Below are 5843 nucleotides of genomic sequence, written 5' to 3' on the forward strand. Positions count from 1 at the left end.
AAAAAAAAAAAAAAAAAAAAGATACTTAATAAAACATTGAATATTTGATATTTGTGGTAATTTTAGTGTTTGTTGTCCTAATATTAACTGTGGAAAGAATGAAATTAAGCGAGGGAAGAGCAAAGAAGGGAAGAGTTTCAAGTTTAGAAAAGTTAGATGAAAAACAATCGTTTATAGAGATAATGGGAAGAAATAGAAAAAATAATGATGTTCAATTTTTATATAACTCTCATTAAAAAAATTATACATCTATCAGCTGTGTTAAGATTCTGGTAGTGAGTTCATTTATTGAATGCCAAAATAACCTTAAAGAATTGAATGTGCTTGATCACTCCCAGGATAAACAGTTTGGCCAGGGCAAAAACTTCATTTCCAAGGTCCTAAATAGCTGCCACACCGAATCCATCATTACCCCTGATAACAAAGACGAAGCTGAACATACACAGGTGAGGATTTTATCTGGGTTTTTCACCTGAGCCAGCTGAGGCAGTGCACTCGTGTTACTAGGCTTTAGATTATTAGAGTAATGGTAACTGCACATGCAGAGAAATGTGGAGGAGTACTAAGCAATCAAAGAGAAATTACCTTATACTGTTGATATGTATGAATAGAATCAAGTGATGACTAAAGATCTGTAGTAGCAAAACAAATAACAGATCTATAAATTCCCATGCAGATAACCTTAGTTTACCAACGCATTAGGCCCAGGATCGCAGCTATTATACTGTATGAAAGCATGGGCTGACCGGAAATTCTATGTGTAAAATATAAGATTGGTAGAATTCATGGATATATAAGAAACACAACCACAGTTTTGAGTATTCCCTGTGACCAGTGACACCGACGTGAGAGTCACTCCTGCACTGCACCATTTGAGACATTGCTTCTGGCTTTCAAGGCTCTCCTGATTCTTCTGCTTCTCTGAAACCTACTTCTTTATCATTCTCAATGACTCCTCTGTCACTTTTATTCTTACTTATGAGTCTCCTCCCCAAATGTCCTATAAAATATTATGTTTTGTTCTTCATGGTTACAACAATTGTCTCTGTTCTGATGAAAACACAGTCTACAAATCAAGCCTCAATCATTTATCCCAGCCTCAACTGTTTTTCATTATAATTGCTCCTTTCTGATTCCCATATTAACCACAATCCTATTATTATTTAAAATATTTTCACATGCATCTCCTCTTAAATACAATCTGTTCTCTTACTAAAACGTTGTTAATAATATCAACATTCTTTCTATCTGCTCAGCATCTAAATAATGGAGATGATAAAATGAAGGAAGAAGGTCAAGGAGAAGGAGGAGGATTTTTTAAATGAATTTAAAATAAACTTAAAATTTATTGAGAGCTAGTATGTTGCCATTTACAAAGTGCTCAGTGTTCATTGATATGTTTAATCCTCACAAAAAATCCTGTAGCATGACTGTTATTACACATTCTGAGATGAGGAAACCAAGGCTCAGAAAATTTATGAGATTTGCACCCATCACACAGATAATAAGCAGTGAGTCTAGGTTTCATCCAACTCAGAGCACTCACTCGTCATCTTTAAGCTACAAAGCCCTCTTGAAAACTATGCTAGTCTCACGCTGCTACTGCTAAGTCGCTTCAGTCATGTCTGACTCTGTGCGACCCCATGGACTGCAGCCTACCAGGTTCCTCCGTCCATGGGATTTTCCAGGCAAGAGTACTGGAGTGGGTTGCCATTGCCAAGGTCTCACCCTAGTGTCTGAATTTCATTATAGCTTCTCAGTCTCCCATTATGTTTCTATTGCAATGTCTATTCAATTCTTCTCTGCTCTTATTTCCTGTACACTGAAGTATTTCATGGCCATCAACAAATCAAGCCTTTTAATTAGAGATGCTCAGCCCCTGGGAGTTTCATGCCCATCCTGATAGTAGTGAACCAGGGGGAAAACCCTCCATTGTGAATCCCACTGATGCTGTTACTAAAGACAACACTGTGCCATTTTCTGCCCCTACACATGTAACCAGAAAAGACTGCTCTGATAGCAAATGGGACTGGTGTTGGTATGGGTTGAGGAAAATGTGTTTAATGTCTTTTTCATTATCTCTTTGTTCAAATATCATAAGACAAACTACCAATCAGAAAATGAATACATTAATGAAGGATTTGATTCATTAATACAAATGAATCATCAGGTGAAAATGATGTGGGCATGGGTAGGATCCATGCTTCCTGGGCCAGGTACTCTAGGCACATATTGAGTTCCAACAAAATATTTAGATTTCTCTCCCTGGACAAGCAAAGCATTCAAATATAAAAGAACTCACTGAGCAGATGGTCTAATTTCAGAGGGGAAAAGAAAATATTTCATGTTCTAAATTAGAACTCATCAAAAGGATTATTTAAGTGTCAGTTTTTAAAAAAAATTTCAGCAAAGTATAAACTAATAGCATACATTTTATAATTTTACATCTATACCACCTTTAAAATTTTTCACATATTCATAGGAGTAATAAAGGGTTTCTTAAATTTGCTCAGCTTATCTGAGCAAAAATCACATGTTACCAAGCCCACTGAATTTTGTTTATTTTAATGAGATTATTTCCTATGGTTGCTTAGGATGAAATCCTTATTAGGTTGGTACTCAGTTTGCTGCTCTCCTGGGATGAACCTCTGCACCACCCAGTCACAGAGCTGCAGGGCATGAAAGATGCCTCACCGGATCTCTTGTCAAAGGCCACAGAGATTGAGGAAAAGACCAAAGTACTTCCAGAAGGTGCAGAGCAGATACAAAAAAAAAGGTGAGCCATATCCTGAAGGCTTCTTTGCTTTTTTCCGAATGAAAGAGATGACCTCCGTATAGAGGGATGCGTTTTGAAACATCTCACTTTATAAGGACAAGACTCAGGCCTTCTATATTCTAATCCCTGTTACATAAAGTGAGAGCCTAACCATTTATAATTATTGATTCTATTGTAAATGAATTAGAATTCAACTACATTTTTTTTAAATTTATTTATTTTAATGGAGGCTAATTACTTTACCTTACTGTATTGGTTTTGCCATACATTGACATGAATCTGCCATGGGTGTACATGTGTTCCCCATCTTGAACCCCACTCCGACCTCCCTCCCCATCCTGTCCCTCTGGGTCATCCCAGTACACCAGCCCCGAGCATCCTGTATCATGCATTGAACCTGGACTGGTGATTCATTTCACATGTGATAATATACATGTTTCAATGCCATTCTCCCAAATCATCCCACCTCGCCCTCTCCCACAGAGTCCAAAAGACTGTTCTATACATCTGTGTCTCTTTTGCTGTCTTGCATACCGGGTTATCATTACCATCTTTCTAAATTCCGCATATATGCATTATTATACTGTATTGGTGTTTTTCTTTCTGGCTTACTTCACTCTGTATAATAGGTTCCAGTTTCATCCACCTCATTAGAACTGATTCAAATGTATTCTTTTTAATGGCTGAGTAATACTCCATTGTGTATATGTACCACAGCTTTCTTATCCATTCATCTGCTGATGGGCATCTAGGTTGCTTCCATGTCCTGGCTATTATAAACAGTGCTACGATGAACATTGGAGTACATGTGTGTCTTTCAATTCTGGTTTCCTCAGTGTATATGCCCAGCAGTGGGATTGCTGGGTTGTATGGCAGTTCTAATTTTTGTGACTTTGTTTTTTTTTTTATTTAATATTGTATTTTTGAGAATCCAACCTCTACTCTAGATTTTTAATATTTGCTTTTTGGTATTTGTTATCAATTTTGTACCTTTAAGAACCCAATCTTCAGTACCCATTTTTACTTGGAGGCAAGATTATTGGCTTGACTGCTCTCTCCCTCATTGGACTCTCCTTTTTCTCCATCAGGTCACCTCTATCTCCTACCTCCCCCTTCGCTTCTCTACCCAACTCTGTGAATCTCTTTGTGTATTCCAGACTGTGGAGAACACTTAGGGAACTGATTACTGGCTGGATCTGTCTCTCTCCTTTTGATTCCCACCTTTATCCTCCTGGCCAACTCTGTCTCCTTCCTCCCTCTTCTCTTCTCTGTGTAACTCTGTGAACATCTCTGAGGGATCCAGACTGTGGAGAGCACATAAGGAAGTGGTTAGTGGCTAGCTTGCTCTCTTCTCTTTTGATTCCCCCTCTTCTCCTCCTGGTCACCTCTATCTCCCTCCTCCCTCTTCTCTTCTCCATGTAACTCTGTGAACCTCTCTAGGCATCCCTCACTGTGGAGAAAGTTTTCATCTTTAACCTAGATGTTTTATCATCAGTGCTGTATAGATGGAGAAGTCTCGAGGCTACTGTAAGAATAAGACTGAAAACCAGAGGCAGGAGGCTTAAGTCCAAATCCTAAGAACACCAGAGAATTCCTGACTCCAGGGAACAATAATTAATAGGAGCTCATCAAACACCTCCATACCTACACTGAAATCAAGCACCACCCAAGGGCCAACAAGTTCCAGAGCAAGACATACCATGCAAATTCTCCAGCAACACAGGAATATAGCTCTGAGCTTCAATATGCAGGCTGCCCAAAGTCACACCAAACCCACTGACATCTCACAACTCATTACTGGACACTTCATTGCACTTCAGAGAGAAGAAATCCAGCTCCACCCACCAGAATATCAACTACAGTTTTTGACAGGTACAGCATTCCCTGCATTTCACACAATCCCACTAAAAGCTAGCCTCTTTCTGGGCACATGTGGTTGAAACACTTTCATGGGTACGAGAACTGGAGAATAGAATTTGCAAGATCAATGTTTTCTTCAAAATAGTCCAGGTCAACTGCTACTGAACTTCTGCTGGTATTCTCTCTTTGTCCTCTTCAAACCAAAGGATGAGAGTGGGAAGGAAGAAAAGAGAAGGTCAAAACCAAACTCATACTTGAGTTCTGCTGCTTGATTTTAGATTGTTAATAGACTTCCAAAACATTGGCTCCGAATCCATGTCTAGAGAGTTTCATAAGTCTTCCTCAACCTTAATTTGATAATAAGAAGGAACAAAGAAAAGCAAATACTAATAAAACTCATAATAACTCATTATCTTTCGGGTATTTAGATTCATCCTGAAGACCAGGAGAAGGAGACCTCCTATCCAGTGTGGTCAGAAATCTCCTCCCTGACAGCAGGCGATGAAGATGTGCACCAAAATGCTTTTTATAAAATGTTCCACTGCCTGCATAGGGATGCAAGAAAGATTGACATCTACCTCTAGGTGCTGAAGTGCCAATTTGTCCCTTGCTAAGCCCACAACTATCCCAGCCAATCCTGATATGGTTAGTGATGATTCATCCTGTTGCAAGCTTCTTTGAGTTTTACAGCTTTTAAATGCATGTTTGGGTGTAATAAACACAGACTCTGTAGAGATGTCAAAATCTAAGAAGGAAATTTGTCAATGTTTTTATCTTCATTTAATAGAAAATCAAAAGAAGGAACTGACTTGCCAAAGACCATTAAAGAGCTTACTTAAGAATCACATGAAATTATTCTGGGTCAAGTTATAAGAATCAATGAATTAGATAATTATTCACGGTGCTGGTCAAGCAACCAAGAAGACTGAATTCTGAGAATTCTTTATGAAAGCAAGCCACGAACTGTCAGCCAATTCTTATATTGTCACAGTGTTACAACAGACAATATAAGTGCTTTGCATGTGGCTACCTAAATAGCATGAGGTTTACTGAACTGCCTAAAAATTGTTAGGATGCTGTCTTAGTCCTGGGCTGCTGTAATAAAATATCATAGAATTATAAACAATAGAAATGGATTTTCACAGTGTGATCAGATAAGGCCCTCTTCCGGTCACACACTTCTGACTGTATCCTCACATCAGGAAAA

At 38.5% G+C, this 5843-nt stretch overlaps 1 pseudogene; it reads left to right on the forward strand.

Moving 5' to 3' along the window:
• The window catches only part of LOC104992634, a 17779-nt pseudogene extending 12529 nt beyond the window's left edge, over positions 1-5250 (forward strand).
• The last annotated feature ends 593 nt before the right edge of the window (positions 5251-5843 follow it).

The sequence above is a fragment of the Bison bison genome, unplaced genomic scaffold (assembly GCF_000754665.1).
Source record: "Bison bison bison isolate TAMUID 2011002044 unplaced genomic scaffold, Bison_UMD1.0 scf7180017864220, whole genome shotgun sequence".
NCBI classification, from domain to species: Eukaryota; Metazoa; Chordata; class Mammalia; order Artiodactyla; family Bovidae; genus Bison; species Bison bison.